Source organism: Rhinolophus ferrumequinum, chromosome 18 (assembly GCF_004115265.2).
Source record: "Rhinolophus ferrumequinum isolate MPI-CBG mRhiFer1 chromosome 18, mRhiFer1_v1.p, whole genome shotgun sequence".
NCBI lineage: Eukaryota > Metazoa > Chordata > Mammalia > Chiroptera > Rhinolophidae > Rhinolophus > Rhinolophus ferrumequinum.
In genome coordinates this window covers 31812900-31831138 of record NC_046301.1, presented here as the reverse complement: position 1 = coordinate 31831138, position 18239 = coordinate 31812900, and the positions used below count along the sequence as shown (strand labels likewise).

Here is an 18239-nt window from a genome sequence, read left to right as displayed (position 1 = left end):
CCCAACACAAAGATTTGCCTCAGAAACTCCACACTTGCCACAGAGTGGGTTACAAAGTCAAGTAACTATTTTAATGGCCAAGGGAAGAAAGACACTGGAGGTTGACAAATAAATAAGTATTTGTCAATAGTAAATATTTACTGAGCATCTGCTATTTAAACACTCTGATAGATGTCACAGGAGCCAAAAGGGAGTCTTACTCTCGGAACGCTAATGACCTAGTTGGGCAAATTGGGCCAGAACACCAATCATGAGTAACAACGTTACTCAATTCATTTTCAGAAGACACGTTAATGAAGTTGGGGGTTTGGGTGGCAGAGACTTCTTGTCTAGGGTAGGAAGTGCAGAAGTGTGATCTGGATTGAAGGGTCAGGTATTACATACACAACAGCAGCCAAAGGAAGGAACTGGATGGGAGATCAAGGCCATCCTAAAGGCACCCCGTCAGATACCACCTCTCCCCACAACCCACTACACCTCCAAATCTGCACACGTTTCCTTATTTTCCACCAGAAAATCTTGCCATCCAACCTACTCAATGAACCGTTACATAATTTTAAACAATTATTACAAAGACGATGTAATAGCAGAAAATGCTGACCCCACGTTAAAGAAAAAAATGCAGCCCACAAAATGCCATATACACTGTGATAGTAGCTAAGACCACCAAGAGGGAATTTTGTTAGGCTAGTTAGGTTGTGTGGACTTTAAAACACACACACACACACACACACACACACACACACACACACTCATTTTTGATCACCTCAAGCAACTCCCAGTCCAATATGGAGGAAGAGATTATTTTACTCTCTTACATTTGATACATATGTTCCCTCCCTTGGACTGAAGAAAGGAGAAAAAGAAGTTCAAACCCTGCTGCTTAGCACCGACTCTGGGGGAAGTAGGAGGCCGCAGAGCCCCAAACCAGCACGAACATCTGGCAGCGTGAGCCTTGGTAACAACCACCTCTTATTCCTTGTTAGAAATGTACAGGGTGCAACTTCCTCAGGGCAACTGGGCAGCAGCCTGCAGCCAGCTGCGAAGCTTTATTTCTAATTTGGAAGGGCACAGCTACGGCCTTGACTTATGAAAGCCCCCCCCCACATGGTGCTGGGCATCACAGGAATTGGACCAACCACTTAGTAGAAGACAGTGGGAAGCCAGGTCTCTAGGAAGTGGGTCAGCATTACCCCACCTTCAGAGGAAAGACTCTGTAATAATAGTTGTAAAGTACTTTGCAAATAAGAGGAAAAACTCACAACAATGGCTGTAAAGTGCTTTGCAAACACCAAATGAGATAACCATGATGGATTATTGTTAGGGTTGGAGGGGTTGGAAGGGAGTGGGGAAGACCAGCGACAAACCTTGCTGCTGGGTAATGGGGGGCGGGAGGGGATAGATAAAAGAGCTAGGAGATTTGGGAATCTGACCTTTTCTCAAACCACTGGGGCCATGCTCAGAATTGTAAATTGTCTACCACTCACAGACAGGAACAAGTTTGAGACCTGTGGCTGGGAATGAACAACTGGCACAGCAGTTGACAGTTCATACTTATGAGGTCACAAAGCTGCTGCTCATAGGAAATATTTGTTAATGTTTCTTTTAGCAATCAAAAGCACAAAAAGAATTGTGCCCTAATCCCAAGAATCTGGGTCTAATTCCTCACTGCCATCCATGCCCCACTTAAAAAAAAAAAAAAAATTGTTTCGAAGAGGGAAACAAACTCAGCCTGCTTTCTTAAGCATCCAATTCAGAATGGATATTCCTAGGAATTAAGGCAGACTACTCCCACTCAAGTGCCTGAAAGAAAAATGTGGGCCTGGAGGTTGAAGGGTACCACCCTTGACTTCCCCACAGAGAACTGACGCAGTCAAAGGCAAGGACTCCGACCTCTCTCCCGACCTGCTCCATCCATCTTGGGGAACCACCCACAAGCAGAGGGGTAAGCCAGTCTGGGCTGGGAGAAGGAAAGGCGGGAGAGGAAGAGAGGGGAAAGCAGGCGGAAGAAGGGAGAGGAATCAGAAGTCAGGGTCACGGTTGGCAACACCCGCTGGGCACTGCCCAAAGGCTGGATTTGTCTCCTGACTGCTGGAAAGCTCAGGCTGATGGATACTGCCATGCGTGAGCCAGCCTGCTGAGTTGGTGCCACAGAGCCTGGGTCTGCTCTGCTGCAGAGGTGCCCCTCAGGCCTTCCCTCTTTGGAGGGTCTTCCTCTTGCGGGGGAAAGCTGGGCCTGGGGCCAGAGCCTATGGTGGAGTGACCCTCCTGTCCTTCACCCGCAGGTGCTGAGTATGTCCGGTCTCAGGCCCTCCACTGGCTCTGTAGGGGCACTGGAGCCCACACATTGGCCATGTGTCTGCTCTACTTGCCCGAGTACAAATGCTGGACATACAGATATATTAGACAAAACTGGGGCAAAATCCCTGCCGAGTTTTTTTGGTCTGGCGGGGGATACATAACTCAAAACAAATAATTCTACTAAATACGAAAAATGGCGATGGCCCCTGGGCTGTATCACTAGCCGTCACCCTGCCATCCCCAGCCACACATCTTCAACAGGCCGGGATCACTCTGCAATCTATTTGGGAAGGCAAGACACATAAACACAGTGGACATTACCCATGCCCAGGGCAACTGTTCAATGCTACAAAATAGAGGCCAGAGGGGATCCAAGGCCTGGCAATGACAGGGGAGGGACCTGCCCAGGGACCTCCCTCAGAGCCAAAGGGGCTTCAGGAACAAAGTCTCTAGCTCCACCCATATGTCCCTTGCTGAACCCCAGCCCCAGTCCCATCCAAAGTTCACCAGAGATTGTGCGTGGATTTCCTGACAGGCCCAGATCTGTCCCCGGGCTGGCGCCTGGGTCTGGGGCACGAGGAGCAAACAAATCTTGAGGTTTTTCTGGCAGCTTCTGAGCCTTTGGTCTTCTGGGCTTTGTCAGCTTGGCCTGTGACAGGAGGCTGCCGAGGGGAGAGCAGAAACAGCTCAAGCAGTGTCTAGGCTGGTGGGGATTAGAGCACCTATTTTGGAAGCTCCTGTAGCCGCTGAACAGAAGCAGTTCTTGCCAGGCTGGGCCAGAGTTGCCCTGCGGAGTCTGGGGTCTCCGCATCTGACTGCAAAAGAACAAAACGCTGGCACTTCATATATAGACTATCCATTACATTCTGACCGTGGTTTCATGAGATACATAACATTTTTGGAATTTTACAAACAAGAGAACTGAGAATACTTCGCACTACGTTTCTTAATATCCACTGAATAATATGACAGACCTTTAAACTTTTCTCCAGGTGAATACTGTAATTGTACTGGAAATAAATTCTCTCTCTCTCTCTTTCTCTCTCTCACACACACACACACACACACACACACACACACACACACCCCACTGGCATTCATCTAAGAGCCTAGCTTCAGGCTTCAGGTGAGAGTTAAAGAATAGGACTCAGGTTTAAAAAAAAAAAAAAAATCAAAGAAACAAGGATATTCTGAATGAAAAAAAAAGCACCAAAAACAAGAAGGAAGAGAGAGAGAGAAAGAGAAAGAAGGAGTTGAAGAACAAGTGATAGACTGGAAGGAACTATTTCTAGCATGTTGCCAAGAGTTAAAACCTCCTAACATGCTAAGAGAAATGAAGAGAAAGATGAGATGAAGACTCCACTAGGCAACCAGTAGTATCCTGTCTTTGAAGGATCTTGGCAAGAGTCAAGCATCTGTCTTTCTTTTCTGCAGACCAACTGGGAGATTTACAAGCTCCCAAATACCTACCTCCGTCCTCCCTGGTCTGTGTTCACAGCAGGGGCAGACTGAGAGGTGGGCCCCGGAGAGCAGGCGATAGAGGAGAGTTAATTAACATGGTTCAGAAAAATTAAGTCTTGCTCCATAAATAGCAGAGCTGGGATTTCAACCTGGACTGACTGACCAGTCTGTTAACTGCAGGCCTAGCGTCCCACCCGCTCCTGCCTGCAAGTCGATGACCTGTCCTGTTGGGGACCCAGTCCTTTCCCTCAGCAGCAGACAGTGTCAACACGAACAGTTCAAAACTCAGTACCTGCAAGATAGGTGAATGACTCACCTAAGCTTCTAGAACATGCTGTGACCTGGTCCTTGCCCTCGCAGCACCATGCTGCTCTCAGGCTGGATCATTGCATCCATGTGTGCAGTGCTCAGCACACAACAGAAACCCCATGAACACTGACCAATCAGACTTCAACAAAATCCAGAGCCCTAAAGCATGGAATGAGATTATCAGTAATGCTAGTAGAATGGCATAAACCTGAGGGCTCTGTCCTCGGCTCACTTGACTGCCTAGCCACTGAGATGCCATGTGCCTGGACACACATGATAACTGAGCTGAGAGAATTATCTATGCAGGGCCAGCCATTGTCATATATACATAATATGTGTATATATATATACATATATGTAACGGATGGATGGGTGGATATAGAAAAGTGCTCCGCGATGCACTAAAAACCAGCTCACTGTTGCTAATGATAAAACTGCTCTAATAATTTCTTGGATTACCTCAAAAGGACCCTATCTCCCCTCCCCCAAAAAAGAAAGAGAGAAATGTTTATTGTTAAGATGCTCATGGCAAAATACTGGAAACAACCCAAATATCCACTGATAGGGGAATGAGTAAGAAAACTAAGTTTTGGTAAAAAAAAAATGAAAATTTGAGTTTATTTTTAAAATGACAACTACATGGACTATGTTAAGATTTTCTCTTCCTGTAACATGGTTTAAATTCATTAAATAAGCAGTTGAATTCATTGAACAAGCATCTCTGTATCTAGGGAAGAGCGCTGGAGACAGAAGGAACGGCAGTTTAAAGGCTCTGGACTTGGGAGAAATGGACAGTTAAAAATAACAACACGCAACAGCAAAGAAGCCAGTCACAAAAGACCACCAAGTGTCTTTTGTCCAGAAGGGGCAAATCCATAGCGACAGAAATTCGATTTATGGTGATCAGAGGCTGGGAGAGAGGGAAAGGGGAATGATTGTTAACAGGTATCAGTATCTTCTTGGAGTGATAAAAAATGTTCTCAAATTGATTGTGAGATGGACACACAACTCTCTGAATACACTAAAATTCACTGAATTATACACTTTAATAAAATGATTAAATTCTACAGAATGTAAATTACATAGTCAGAAGGCTGTTACAAAATAACTAACACAAATTAAATTTTAAAAAGCATCTCTGCCCAGGAGTCGGAGAATTGAAGATGTCTACTTTATTTCTTCAATTTCCTGGGATCCTCTCCTTCCAAAAACTAACACAGTGCCTTCTCTACTTTGGGCCCAGCTGCCTCCCCTCCCATAGGAGCAGACCTTTCTGGACTCAAGTACCTGAGATGGCACCAATGATTCTTCCCATCCCACGAAGGAAAGAGAAAGGCCCTCTCCCCCAGGTACAGGTGGGGATGTACATGACGAGCTAATCAAAGCTGCCTGCCAGTCATGCTGTGGACAAAGTCCAGGGCCGGACCGGGCTCCTACTAGTCACTGGGGTGAGTCAACGTTCCTTCCCAGGCATCCTGCCAGCCAGCCAGCCTCAGTCATCTAAATGCCCCGGAGTGGTGATGTAGGAAAACAAGTAGTCTTGTCATTGGAGAGTGTGACATGGTACAGGCCCAAGGGAGGGAAGTTTGCAATATCTTAGCAAAAGTATTAATATAAACGCATGCGCCATATGATCTAGAAATTACACTTCTGGGAATTTGTCCCACAATGCACTGGCACTTGTGTAAAAAGGTTCACATTCATTGTGGCTTTTTTTTTTCCCCAATAGTTGAGGATTAGAAAACTGCTTACATGGTGTATCAATATGGAACTGGTTAACTGCATTAGAATACACTATATAGCCATAAAGAGTGAATATCTTTGTATATACTGACATGGAATTCTTTCTAAAATATGTTGTGAAATATTAGAAGCAAGGTACAAAAGGAAAGGGAGAAGAGTCTATACACAGATTTCTTTGTATAGTCAATAAATGTTTCTAAGAGGATAGACAAGAAACTGATAACATTGATTGCTTCCAGGGAGACATCCTGGTGGTTTAGGGGTGCTTTTTACTCTAGGCTCTTGTGAACCTTTTGAATACTCAACTATGTTCATTTATTTCCTAGTTGCAAGAAATAATCTTTTATATGTTAAACGAAGTAAATAAATATGCACCAACTATCATCCCCACTGTTTTATATAGTATTATTTTTAATTTAGAGCAGGCTCCATTTGGGACAGGTTCCATTTTCTGATTTCTCATACGAGGATTTTATCTCCCACCATTTTCTAAGTGGGTTCTCAGTTTCACCCACCCACTGTCACCTTTCACAGTACCCTAGCTCCTGTCCCAAGGGACCCCTAGCCCAGCCTCCAAGGCAGGCTCAGGCCCCAGCCCCGGTGGATCTGGCTTGGCTTTTTTTGTTGTTCTTTTTTTGTTTTAAAGAGGGCGCAGCTCACAGTGGCCCATGTGGAGATCAAACTGGCAACCTTGGTGTTATTAGCAGCATGCTCTAACCAACTGAGCTAACTGGCCACCCCCTGACTTGGCTTTTAATGCTCAGTTATACACATGCACACTGCCCGTGTAGACCTTGTTCCTTTCATTAAATAGGAAGACTGAAAGGGAGCTTTGGCCAGGCCCTCTATCAGGGCCAGTCAAGGAGACTTAAAGCAGGCCAGTCTGGGCCCATTTGACTCTGCACCCCCTCTCCAGCTGGTTACAAGCTGGCAGGATGGAAAGGAAATTCTGAACAAATTGCCAGACCAGCTCCCTCAGGGACCAAGACAATGGGTCTGGAGGGAAAAGGCCTTTCCTTCCAGTCCAGCAGCTATCAAGAGAAAACAACTTCCCTTTCACCTCCTGGAATGGCAGCAGCCAGCCAGCCAGCAGGGGAGATTTATGGAGATATAATGTGACCTCTTTATTGCCCTGAATGCTAAGGAGGCATTTCAGGGGAGATTTACGCCTTTCAGAAGGGGAGGGGAGCAAGGGTGTAGAAACATATGCAAGAGACTGTTTTCCTCTCTGGGGGTTTTGGGGATTACTTCATCAAACCAAGGTTAAGCCCCATGCCAGCACTTTACATCTTCTTCTCCTGCTAGTCCACCTAGTTACCCTGAAATATTGTTGCATAAATATGGTCTAAGGAGAGTTGGGAGGGATCTGCTTAGCTCCCCATTCAGTTAACACAAAACAAAACAAAAAGTAAGGACCAAGTCCACATGCAGCAGGGCCAGGAGACTGTGCCCCTCCTAGCAATGGATCTGCGCGGTACACGTTTTACCTGCCAATGCCCAAGGTCTTGTTTGTAAAATGGGGCTGTTAGACCTGATGATCTAGGTCCTTCCTACTTTGAAAATGACCCACATTAATATCAGACCAAATGTATAAATTACTCTGCACCAGTGATGTTTCTATTACTTGTTTCTTTAAGCTGCGGAATCCTTTCTTCAAAGAAAATCTTATTTGAGGGAGCCCGACATAAAAAGACTGAGAAGTGCAGCTGATTGGGCGAAAGAATGTCCCAGACTCTGTTCAAATCCACCAGCACACAAGTGGGGGTCTTGAGTAAGGTCCTCCAACCGCTGGAGGGCGCAGAAGCATCGCTGCAGGAGTGTTACTCAGGACTCTCTACCAATGATGTGAATGGGGTCCTTTCCCTGCTTCAATATCACAAACTACATTTATTAGACTTAAAGGCTGAGTTCATAGGAACCAATTCCAGAAGAATCAGAGGTGGAAATGTTCACTAACAGTAATTTTACCTCTCTTGCTCTGGTCTCCACAAAACAAAACTGAAGCATTTGGAAACATGATTTTGGAACCCTCCAACTTGGCACTACATTCTGCCTCTTCTCGTTTACATATTTTTTAATTGTCCCCAATTTATGTTCAAATTGTATAATTCATAATTGCTATGAATGTTCAAATTGTATAATTCATAATTGCTATAAATATTCAAACAGTACAGAAGGATGTCACATAAAAAATAAGACTCCACCATTACCATTATCTCATGCCCTGGAGGCAACAGTGGCTAACAATTTTTCTATTTTTTTCCAGACATTTTCTATTTTATTAACTATAATTTTTATTTTAGAAATTTAGAAATTATAGAAAAGTACCAAGAATAATATAACAATCTTTTTTATTGTCACCATCTCTGATCCAAACACTATTTTGAATTTAGTGTATATCCTGCCAATTCATTTTTATACTTTTATACATATATATATATAGACCTCTGAACATCATAAGTATGATTTTGTGCTTTTTAAATTTACATTATGCCTTCACACTGCACATCACATTTACAAATTTACTTTTAAACTATGAAATATTTCTGTAATTGAAATTAAAATTTAAAAACATTCCTGAACCCACCACCTAGCTTTGTCAAATCTCAACATTTTACCATATTTGCTGCAGATATTTTTAAAAAAATAAAAAATTGCAGATACAGTTGATTCCCCTGTGTATTCCGTCATCGCAGTCTCCTCCTTTCCGCAGTGGAAATAACTTCTATCCTGAAGGTAATGTTTGATTCATATAAATGTTTTTACTCTTGCAGTATGTGCATGTTTTTTCAAAAACAATGCATAATACTTTTGCATGTTTTAAACTTCATAGAAATATTATGCTATATATATCCCTCTGCAAGTTTTTTTTTTTTTGCCTATTATTTTTCTGAGTTTTAATTATGTTGATACACGTGGAGCTACTTTGAGTTACTTTATAGTCTTCTAATATGTTATCATATTGTTTTCAATTTTTGCTGTAATAAATGCTGTAACAGGCATCTTTGTACATACCTGTTTATACATGAGAAAAGTTACTCTAAGATGTATTAGACATGTTCAAAACTATATCCATAAGGGGGGTTATCACTTTGTGAGGGTGTAAATGTCTAACGATTCCATTGTTTTGTACACCTGAAACTAATAAACAAACATTTATATATTCATAAAACATGTATGTTTGGCTTTGGTGCTGCTTAACAATGTATCAGTCAGCTTTTGCTACGTTATGCTATAACAAGCAATCCCCACATTTCAGTGGTTTGCTATATTACAGATTTATTTTCTGCTGTTCATTTTACATGGTAGTTGCAAGTTGGCTTAAGTTCTGCTATATGTGTGTGCTTCACTCCAGAATTCAGGCTGAAGGTGCAACTATCTAGGCCATACCAGCCTCGTGTGAGCAGGCAAAAAGTGATGTCAGGACCACATAATGGCTCTTAAAGCCTGGACTGGGAAGTTGCACAAGTGACGTCTACTCACATGTCATTGATCACAACAAGTCTCATAGGCAAAACTATGCTAACAGGGTAGGGGGTATAATCCTCCCCCAGGAAAAGGCAACTGGGAAGAACAGTGCCTCTGCCCTGAACACAAATGGGACCAGACCACCCAAACTCTTCACAGCTTAGTTTCCTCGTGGAAGCACATTTATTTGAACATTTTCCAATATCAGTACAGATCCACCTCAGTCTTTTAAGAGGATTTAGTAGTTTTACATTGTAAAGGTACATAACATTTACATTTTATTCCATGATACCCACAATTGTTTAGCTGTATTTTGATATTTGAAAGGATCCAATGATTAAGTCTATTTTCTAAAAATTATCTTGGCTATTCTTGTACAGTAACTCCACCATGTAAATGTTATAATCAGCTTGACAAGTTGCATTGTAAGAAATCCTGTTGGGATGTTTGCTGGGACTGCACTAAATTTATGGATTTGTTTGGGGGCGTTTGGAAGAAAGAATACTACGAAACATTCCAACCCAAGAACATAGATAGTATCTCTCCCCATTTATTCATGCCTTCTTTTATATTTTTCAGTAAAGTTTTATAGCTTTCTCCAAAGAGAAAGCCTACATATTTACCTAAGTTGACCATTCTTTCATCGCAAATAATGAAACATTGCTTTCTTTTCCAATCTCATTTATTTTATAACTAAGGAAATTTATACCTGGCTGGAGACCTGACAGGTATAGATCAGTTCTCAAAGTTTTCCCCTCAATGTGCTCTGAATTTCCACTATATTTAACAGCATTTCTGTAGTTGGGGGTATGAGTTGTTTCCCAGTTTCACTAGAGATGAAATTTTTACTTTATTTGGGGAGGAGGGTTCTTTTCATCTGATTTGTTGGTATTCAGGGAGGAAGGGGAGATAGCATCCCTTTGCTATCTTTCCAAGGAAGTCTCCACCCCTTCTCAACAACAGATACATGCTTCCCAAATCCTATCAGCTGTTCTTCCTATCACTAGCTTGCCCAGCTAACCCAATGTTTCCACAGGTTTATTTGACAATGAATCACATCAATCGTGAATTACACATTTTATCGTTGTCCTCCAGTATCATTTAGATCGTTTGGTATTATTTCATCCTTTTCTCCCAAACTATGTCTTGTTCCTAAACCAAATTATATGCACATAGAGATCAGGGTCTATTTCATACTTTGTTTATTGGGTTAGTTTTCTTTCTCCTTTTTTCATTCTAGGTTCAGAACTCTGTACCAAGCAGGCATTTACAGAAAATATATAAAGAAGTGGAGCTTCTGTACACTGGCGGTATCACAGAGCCCAGCTCTGTCTCTTCCTCCCACCCAAAGCATCGCAGTGGACTCCCCGGACCTCTCGAGCATATTTGATGGCAAAGGTCTAGTAGTTCAATTCATCCTTTTACAGCTTTCCCGTGCTTGGGAGATAGTTTAGGAAAAAATGTGAAGCTGCCACAGAAAAACAAGCTGATAGAACCAATTCAGGAGGACTAGTACTACCGACTCTTATATTAACACTGCTTGCATCTTTGGGGAGGGAAATAAAACGCAGTGTCAGGTGGGAGGATTTTTCCAGTTTACTCTCTGCTAAGCTTTTGCATTCTCTCTCTCTTTCTTTTAGTTTTATTTTCTATTTTTAACTGTGGTAAAATACACATAACATGAAATTGCCACTTATCCATTTTTAAGGGCACAGTTTAGTAGGTGTTAAGCAGAGTCATATTGCTGTGCAATCCATCTCCAGAACTTTTTTTTATCTTGCTAAATTGTACCCATGAAACAACAACTTTCATCTCCCCGAAGCCCCTGGGAACCACAATTCTACTTCCTGTCTCTGAATTTGAGGACTCTAGATACCTCATTTAGGTGCAATACAGTATTTGTCCTTTTGTGACTGGCTTCTTTCACTTAGCATAATGTCCACAGGTTCATCCATGCTGTATATATGTCATCTTTTTGCCTCCTTTTAAAATGTATTTACCTATTTATATTCTATTGTTTAAAGGTGTACAATGTGATGATTTAATATACATATACATTTGTGAAATGATGGCCACTATTATCCATCACCTCACACAGTTACCTTTTTTTTTTTTTTTTTTTTTTTTGGTGAGAACACTTAAGATCTACTCTCTTAGCAGCTTTCAAATATATGATACAATATTAACTATAATCACCGTACTGTGCATTGTATCTCCAGGACTTATTTGCCATATAACTGAAGTCTGTGCCCTTTGACCAACATCTCCCCATTTCCCCCAACCCTTGGCCCCTGGTAACCACAGATTTCCATCCTTTTTAAGGCTGAATAAATATTCCACTGTATATATTTTACCACACTCTGTTTATCTGTTCATCTGTCTGTGGACACTTGGGTTACTTATGTAAATGTCCCCCTCTATGTAGCAGGAATTACAGACATTAAGTTGGATATGAGGTCTATGTCCCTAAATAGAAATTAATACTGAGAAAGAAGGGAAATTCTAACCAACACAAAACCCTTTTGGCTATTGTGGCTCTCTCTGTTTAATCAATAATGTATTTATTCATCTTGACAAAAAAATAAGCGAGCTGGAACAAATGTAGAGCTGTACATTGAACAGCAAAATAAATCAATCAGACCCTGACCACTATGACACCCATTTGCTAACCTAGCTGGGGACATTCCTTCCTCACGGCAGGTCTTCTAGAAAGCAGCTCAGAGGTAGCAGTAACTGCAGGAAAGCCAGGATGAGAGGGAAATCCCATGTCAGCAAGATCCCCAGGGAAGGAAGACGCCCCAGCAGCCCAGCTCTGACAGAGCGGTTCAGGTGCGTGTATGGCAGCCTCAGTCTGGACAGTTCCCTGAAATGGGCGTATGCACCATCAGTGCGGCTGACACTCGGGAACAGGAAGGGCACTGGCCCAGGAAGTCAGGCTGACCTGAGTCCCGCCAGACTCAGCTCCTTTGTGGCCTTGGGCACCCTGTAACCTCAGTTTCTTCATCTGCCAATGGACATTGCAACTCCTGCCCGCAGGACAGTTGTCGGGAATAAAACAATGTCAGAGGAGGACAGCAAACATGGTAAGTTCTCAGAGTGTTTGCTGGGCCTCAATGCCACCACAGAATGTCACAACTTTCCTCGAAACTGCTCATCAGCTGGGAAGGCTGGAGAGCCATGGATGGGGACCCAGCCTTTACCCTCCCCTTTGCTGCCTGTACCTCTGCCCAATTGCTGTCCTCAGATCCTAAGGGAGGGCCAGACAAGGACCCCTGCTCCTGAGCGTAATAGCACCAATACGTAGCACCAATGGCACTCATCCTTCACTTGTTCCTGTTTTTCAGATGGTCAGAGCTGGAAGGTCCAATAGATACCACAGGCATCTGGTGCCAATTCATTCATTTTTACAAAGGAATGAGAAGCCTGGGAAAGCCCATGTGGACCATGCAGTTTCCATCAATACTCCTTAAAAGATGGCCCGATCACGTCCTCTAATATGGATACCATGTCCTGCAGTAGAGACGGAGGCACAAAAAACCCTGGATCTTCATTGCACCCCATAAAATCAGTCAGAGGTAGGAATGACCAGGAAGGTGCATATGTTGGGTTATTTGAAAACAAACAAACAAACAAACAAACAAAAACCCACAAGTAAGCAACTCCTCCTTTCCTTCATCTCCTTTTCCAAATCCAAGGATGTAGCAGCTACGAAAGGAGGGTTAGGTGTTCTTCAGGAGGGTTAGGTGTTCTTCCGGGCAGAAATCCACAACACAGTTGACTTGCCCCCTGCTTTTCAGCAAACACAATTTAGCCCCAGGATAATGCTCGCCACAGGGATGTGTGATTTGGACCCCAGGGAAAACTCTCCTGGAACAATTCAAAGTGGGAGGAGACCTCACTTACTTATTCTCAGAGAGCCCCAGAAACAGACTTTTTCAGGGCTTCCTCCACAGTTCCTTCATTTCTGAATGCAACCCAAGTGGTTTCTTTGGTTTTTCGGGTGTTTGTTTTTCCTTTTGTTCAGCTCTTGCTGGAGGCAGACAACTGGTTCCAACACCCTTAGAAGTATTTTAAAATATTCTAAAGCTATTACAAAAGTCACTCATCGGATGTCTACAACCCCTCTGTTTATGTAAATGTGCCCCCCTATGTAGAGGAATTATAAACATTAAGTTGGATATGGGGTCTATATCCCTAAATATAGATTAATACTGAGAAAGAAGGTAAATTCTAACACAAAAGTTTCCTTTAATCCAACTTGGCAGCCTCCTGTGCAACCTAACCCTTTATTAGTGGAACTGAAAAAATCCTATTTGAAATAATATCTCCTTTAATGATAATAGCAAACATTTATTAATGGGTGACTAACGGCTAACACATTTAACACACTTACTGCATATCAAGTGCTACTCTTTACGAACATTATTTCCTATTACAATACGCTGTTTAGTAGTTTCTATTCAATTCTATGGACGTGAAAACTGGGAAACATCATAACGGGTATTTAAAATCAGCTGTCTGACTCCAGACCTGCTCCCTTAACCACAAGACTCTTCTGCCTCTCCTTTATCAGTTGCCAAATAGTAAAAAGTTGGAGGTCCCAACAAAGAATATAAGCAAAAGTTCTGAAAATGATGGGGAAAAGTCTGGTTAATGGTCTCTGCCTTCACCATGCACAGCTGTCTAGATGGTCCATTTGGCCAGCGCTCCCCTCCCCAGCATCTGTCCTCTTCATCCTTCTCCCCCAACTGCCCCTTCACTTTGTCCTGGGAAAAGGGTCCCCTTTATTAATCCCATTCCTAGAGATGTGTTTACACAGGGCAGGAAACTTAATATCAACATTCCCCGCAGGAGAGTGTCCTGTCACTTCTGTAAAGCACTTCAAGCCGGCAGAGACCAGCCTCCCAAATCAACAGGCACTTACGCCCTTTAAACAGTCTGATGGGAGAGTTTGTTTCTACAGAGAATCTTTGAGTTCCTGAGCCCGTTTGTTATGATGAGTTGAGAGGTGGTTACCCACATACACAAAACTCGCCCTGGTGCCTCAAGAGGCTCTCTAAGAAGGAGCTCAGGGAATCTATTTAAAGTGGGGAGGAGGGAAAACAGTGGATTTAGGCACTCAAACTTGGGAAAGGACAAATTTGATGAGTGAAATTCTGCAAGTCTCTATAAACTGGCAAGGAAAGATTGCACTGGATCTGGCTCTGGGGCCAGAACAGTGATAGGATGTAAAGACTTGGGCGGGGGAGAGGTGGGGTGCACTTAGGAAGCCCAAGGGGTACCATCAGGGCCCAAGGCAGCATCACAGGATCAAGGAATAAGCCCAGGTAGATTTTACAAGGTGAGACATGAGGGCAGCGAATTATCTATTTCTTAGCTTCCTTGCTCGGCTCCTTTTGCCCAGCACCTCTGTTACCCTGCCCGGCCCCACACTCCCCCGTCCCCCCTTCATTAGAGGCAGCTCTGCCAGGCCTGTCTGGCCCTGTCCCTCTCCCCACTGCCCTGGGGGCTCTCTCCTGTTCACAAGGCTTCAGAGTGATGATCCCAGACTCCAGCCCCTGCCACCAGCCTCCTGGGCATCTCCCTTGCACGCCCCTCCCCCATGCCTCAGACCCGCTACATCCAAAATGTCAGTCCCACACCTAAGTGTCCTGTTTCCTTATTGTTAACTTTGAAAATACTACTGGAGTTTTCGACTCTCTTCTCTCTCCCTTCTGGCCTTTTAGGTTTGGGCTGACTTTGCATGATTCTTGCAGCTCCTCAAGCTCCTCACGACCCCACACCCCACTCCTGTCCCACAAGGTCCCTCTCCCTGTAAAACTGATCATGGGTGGGGACATACTCATCCTTGGACTTCTGCCCCTCAGGTCCCTTTTAGAAGGATGGAGACTCTCCTTCCAGTCACTGTTTCACTGGGCTCATACTGCAGGTATGAACATGGAGCCAAAGGGGCCGCGTACTGTATGGTGAATTCCAAACTACACGTTTTCAGACAATGAACATTTATTTAGTATTTACCATGTAATTGTATCACAGGCCCCAAAATGAATGCGGTATAATTCTTCCAGTCTAATGGAACCATAATCCAAATAAAAGGATAGCACCATAAGATGCAGTGCGAACACTGGCCATGTCTGATTCTCAGGAATTCTGCCTGGAGGAGCCTTGACAGTAGCTGCCAGCAGAGACAAGCCCACACTGAGATTCCAATGAGAGATCTCACCCCAGCTTTCATGTATCTCTGGCAAGATCCAACTTCTGCTCCCGCTCTGCCTTCAAGAGGCAGTGAGACCTGTTTTCTTTAATGGTTCCTTGTTTGCTTCTAGTTCTTCCAAAGTCAGGTGAGTGAGAACAAGAGACAAATGTTGTCTGTATAAAAGGCATTATGGAATTATTAGGGTAGAGCGAAAACAGTGAGACCATCAGATACCAGATGGATTGCCAAGGTCATAATGGCTAACACCATGCAGCACTTGTGAGTCTGGGCTCCAGCGTCCCCACCCGTCACCACCGTGACAGACAGCAGCAAGTCTCTCCCTCTAGTCAACAGCTAGACTCAGAAGCTCCACTTATCCTGGCCTTCCCATCAAACACCAAGACTCACCAAGCTGAAGTGGTAAAACCCAAGGGACTCTCCAGAAATACAGTGGAATCTGCTCTTCTCTCCAAAGGAAAGCAGTCACATAAGAGCCTCCCAGTTCCTGCACGGTGCCCTCCCTGGAAGTGCCATTTATTTTCCAGGCTGTCCCAGCAATCAGAGGCTGCCCGAAAGAAGGGGGAAGTAATTTATCAGATTTCCCAGCCCTCAGGCAATGGAGGAGGCTGAAGAGGAAATATGGGGTGAGAAATTCTACTCAACAGCTGACTCAACTCTCTACTCAAAAGTTCCTCCAGACTTTTTCAATCGAGCAAGTAAAGGTACCGGGGGAAAGGGAGTATGAATTCCTGATGGGGAAGTGGAATCCCACAGAAATGAAGAAATGCCGTCGGCCTGGTCCACATGGCAGGCCTTTGATGTCAGGCCTCAAGTCCAGGACTGCTGCCTTTATCCAGTGACCCATCCGCTACCCCATGGCCCTGCTGCCTCACCCCTACTCCCACCAGGAGATTACCAGCTAAGCAAAAGGACCACACTGTCTAAAGACGGATTCTCCTTGACAACGTGGAAGAACAGCTTAGAATTCAAAAGAAAGGCAGCAAACTTCAATGCCATCACTGGACGGGCAACTTTGGGAGGACCCAGTCCCCAGCCCATGTAAACTGGGAGGATGAGAGGTAGACAAAGTTGTCTTACACATACCTCCCACAGCTCTTTCTCCTCAAATTATGGCTGAGGCTCAAGGGAAAGATAATGACCATTGCCTTCACCCATGCCCTTCTTCGGCCAGTTTGGCCTGCTGATTTCCCCTGGCCTTTTCTTTCGTGTCCTCTGCCATTACTCCTTCTCTTGCTAAAGAATGCTGCTGCCAGTCTCACACGGAGTCACCTGCCTTCGTCTCCGTGGCAGCCATCGCTCTCTCCCTCTCCCTCTCACTCTTGATCTTACTCATTCACAGTCATGTTGGTCCTCTCTGCATAAAGCCCCAAACTCCTCTGCCTGATTTTCAAGGCCCTCCATATCTGGCCCCAACTGCGTCAAGCTTGCCAGTCCCTATTGGGGAACCCAGTCCGAGATACGGGTGATGAGTCCCAGGTGATCCAGTGACCATCTGGAGTGGAGCACTGCATGGGGGAGGGGGGGGCTAGGAGCCGAGGGAGGCAACCATGAGCTGGAATCTAGGTCAGGTAGTTGAAGAGGAGTCCAAAGCCAAGAACTAAGAATACTGGATGTAAATCCAGTCAAAGGCAAGGAATGACCAAAACAGACAAAACTGGTTCCAGTAATCAACTGTGAGTGAAAGTGTTGGTACTGTTTTTATGAGCCTCCATAGATGATATGGCATAAAGCAAATGAGGAATTATGTTGGGGTTGTTGAGAATGGGATTTTTGGTGTGGATGACAAGATTTATAGAAGTAAAGATGCATGAAAGATGTAAAACAGTGAAGCTGTCATGGAAAAGAGTATGATGCTTCTTCAAAACCACATAGAATTACCATGCAATCCAGCAATTCTACTTCTGGGTATAAACCCAAAAGACCTCAAAGCAGGGATTCGAACAGACATTTGTACACTGTCAAACAGCAACATGTGGATGGAATAAGGGATTCTGTGGAAAGTAACCTCACAGGGGGATTGATCCTAAATTCCCAACTGGGCAAGTCAAGCCTCAGGCGTATAACTTCTTTAGTAAAAGGTTATCTTGGCCTTAAGCAAGCCCTGTCCCTTGTTTCTGTGCATCTAGGTTAACAAACCTTTGAAGTAAGCGTGGCCAGCCTCAGGAGAAGCACATACAATCTCAACTATCCTGTAACTCAAACGCCACCTTGCTTTCTCCCACATTCATGCACTCTTCCTGTGCTCCCTCCCTAATTCAAAATGCATAGAAGATGATGCAAACTGTCATTCTGGGAAGCATTTTTCTCAGACTGTTGAGATCTTAATTCCAGGCGTATCCTCTGTTTGACTCAAATACATTTTTATAAAAATTCTCTACAGGTTTGAATGTTATTACCTCAACAAGCATTACTCACAATAGCCAAAAGGCAGAAGCAACCCAAGTGTCCATCAAAAGATGAATGGATAAACAAAATGTGGTAGATACATAAATTGAGTATTATTCAGCCTTTAAAAGGAAGAAAATTCTGACACAGGGTACAACATGGATGAATCTGGAGAACATCAGACTAAATGAAATAATGCAGATGCAAAAGGATAAATACTGTATGATTCCACTTATATGAGGCATCTAGAGTAGTTAAATTCATGGAGACAGAAAAGAGAATGGTGGTTTTCAGGGGCTGGGGAGAGTGGGGAATGGATACAGAATTTCACTTTGGGAAGATAAAAGGTTCTGGA

General features: G+C 43.8%; 1 protein-coding gene across 5 annotated transcripts in view; it reads right to left on the bottom strand.

Moving 5' to 3' along the window:
- GATA4 (GATA binding protein 4) overlaps window positions 1-18239 on the bottom strand; it is a 47482-nt gene that overhangs the window by 15275 nt on the left and 13968 nt on the right. The window contains exon 1 of one of the 5 annotated variants that reach the window (XM_033134965.1): window positions 2809-3008. The exons of the other annotated variants lie outside the window; for them this stretch is intronic. The gene's annotated coding sequence lies outside the window, so the exon portion shown is untranslated. Of the gene's footprint in view, window positions 1-2808; window positions 3009-18239 lie in introns of those variants that run through there. 5 annotated transcript variants of the gene reach the window in all.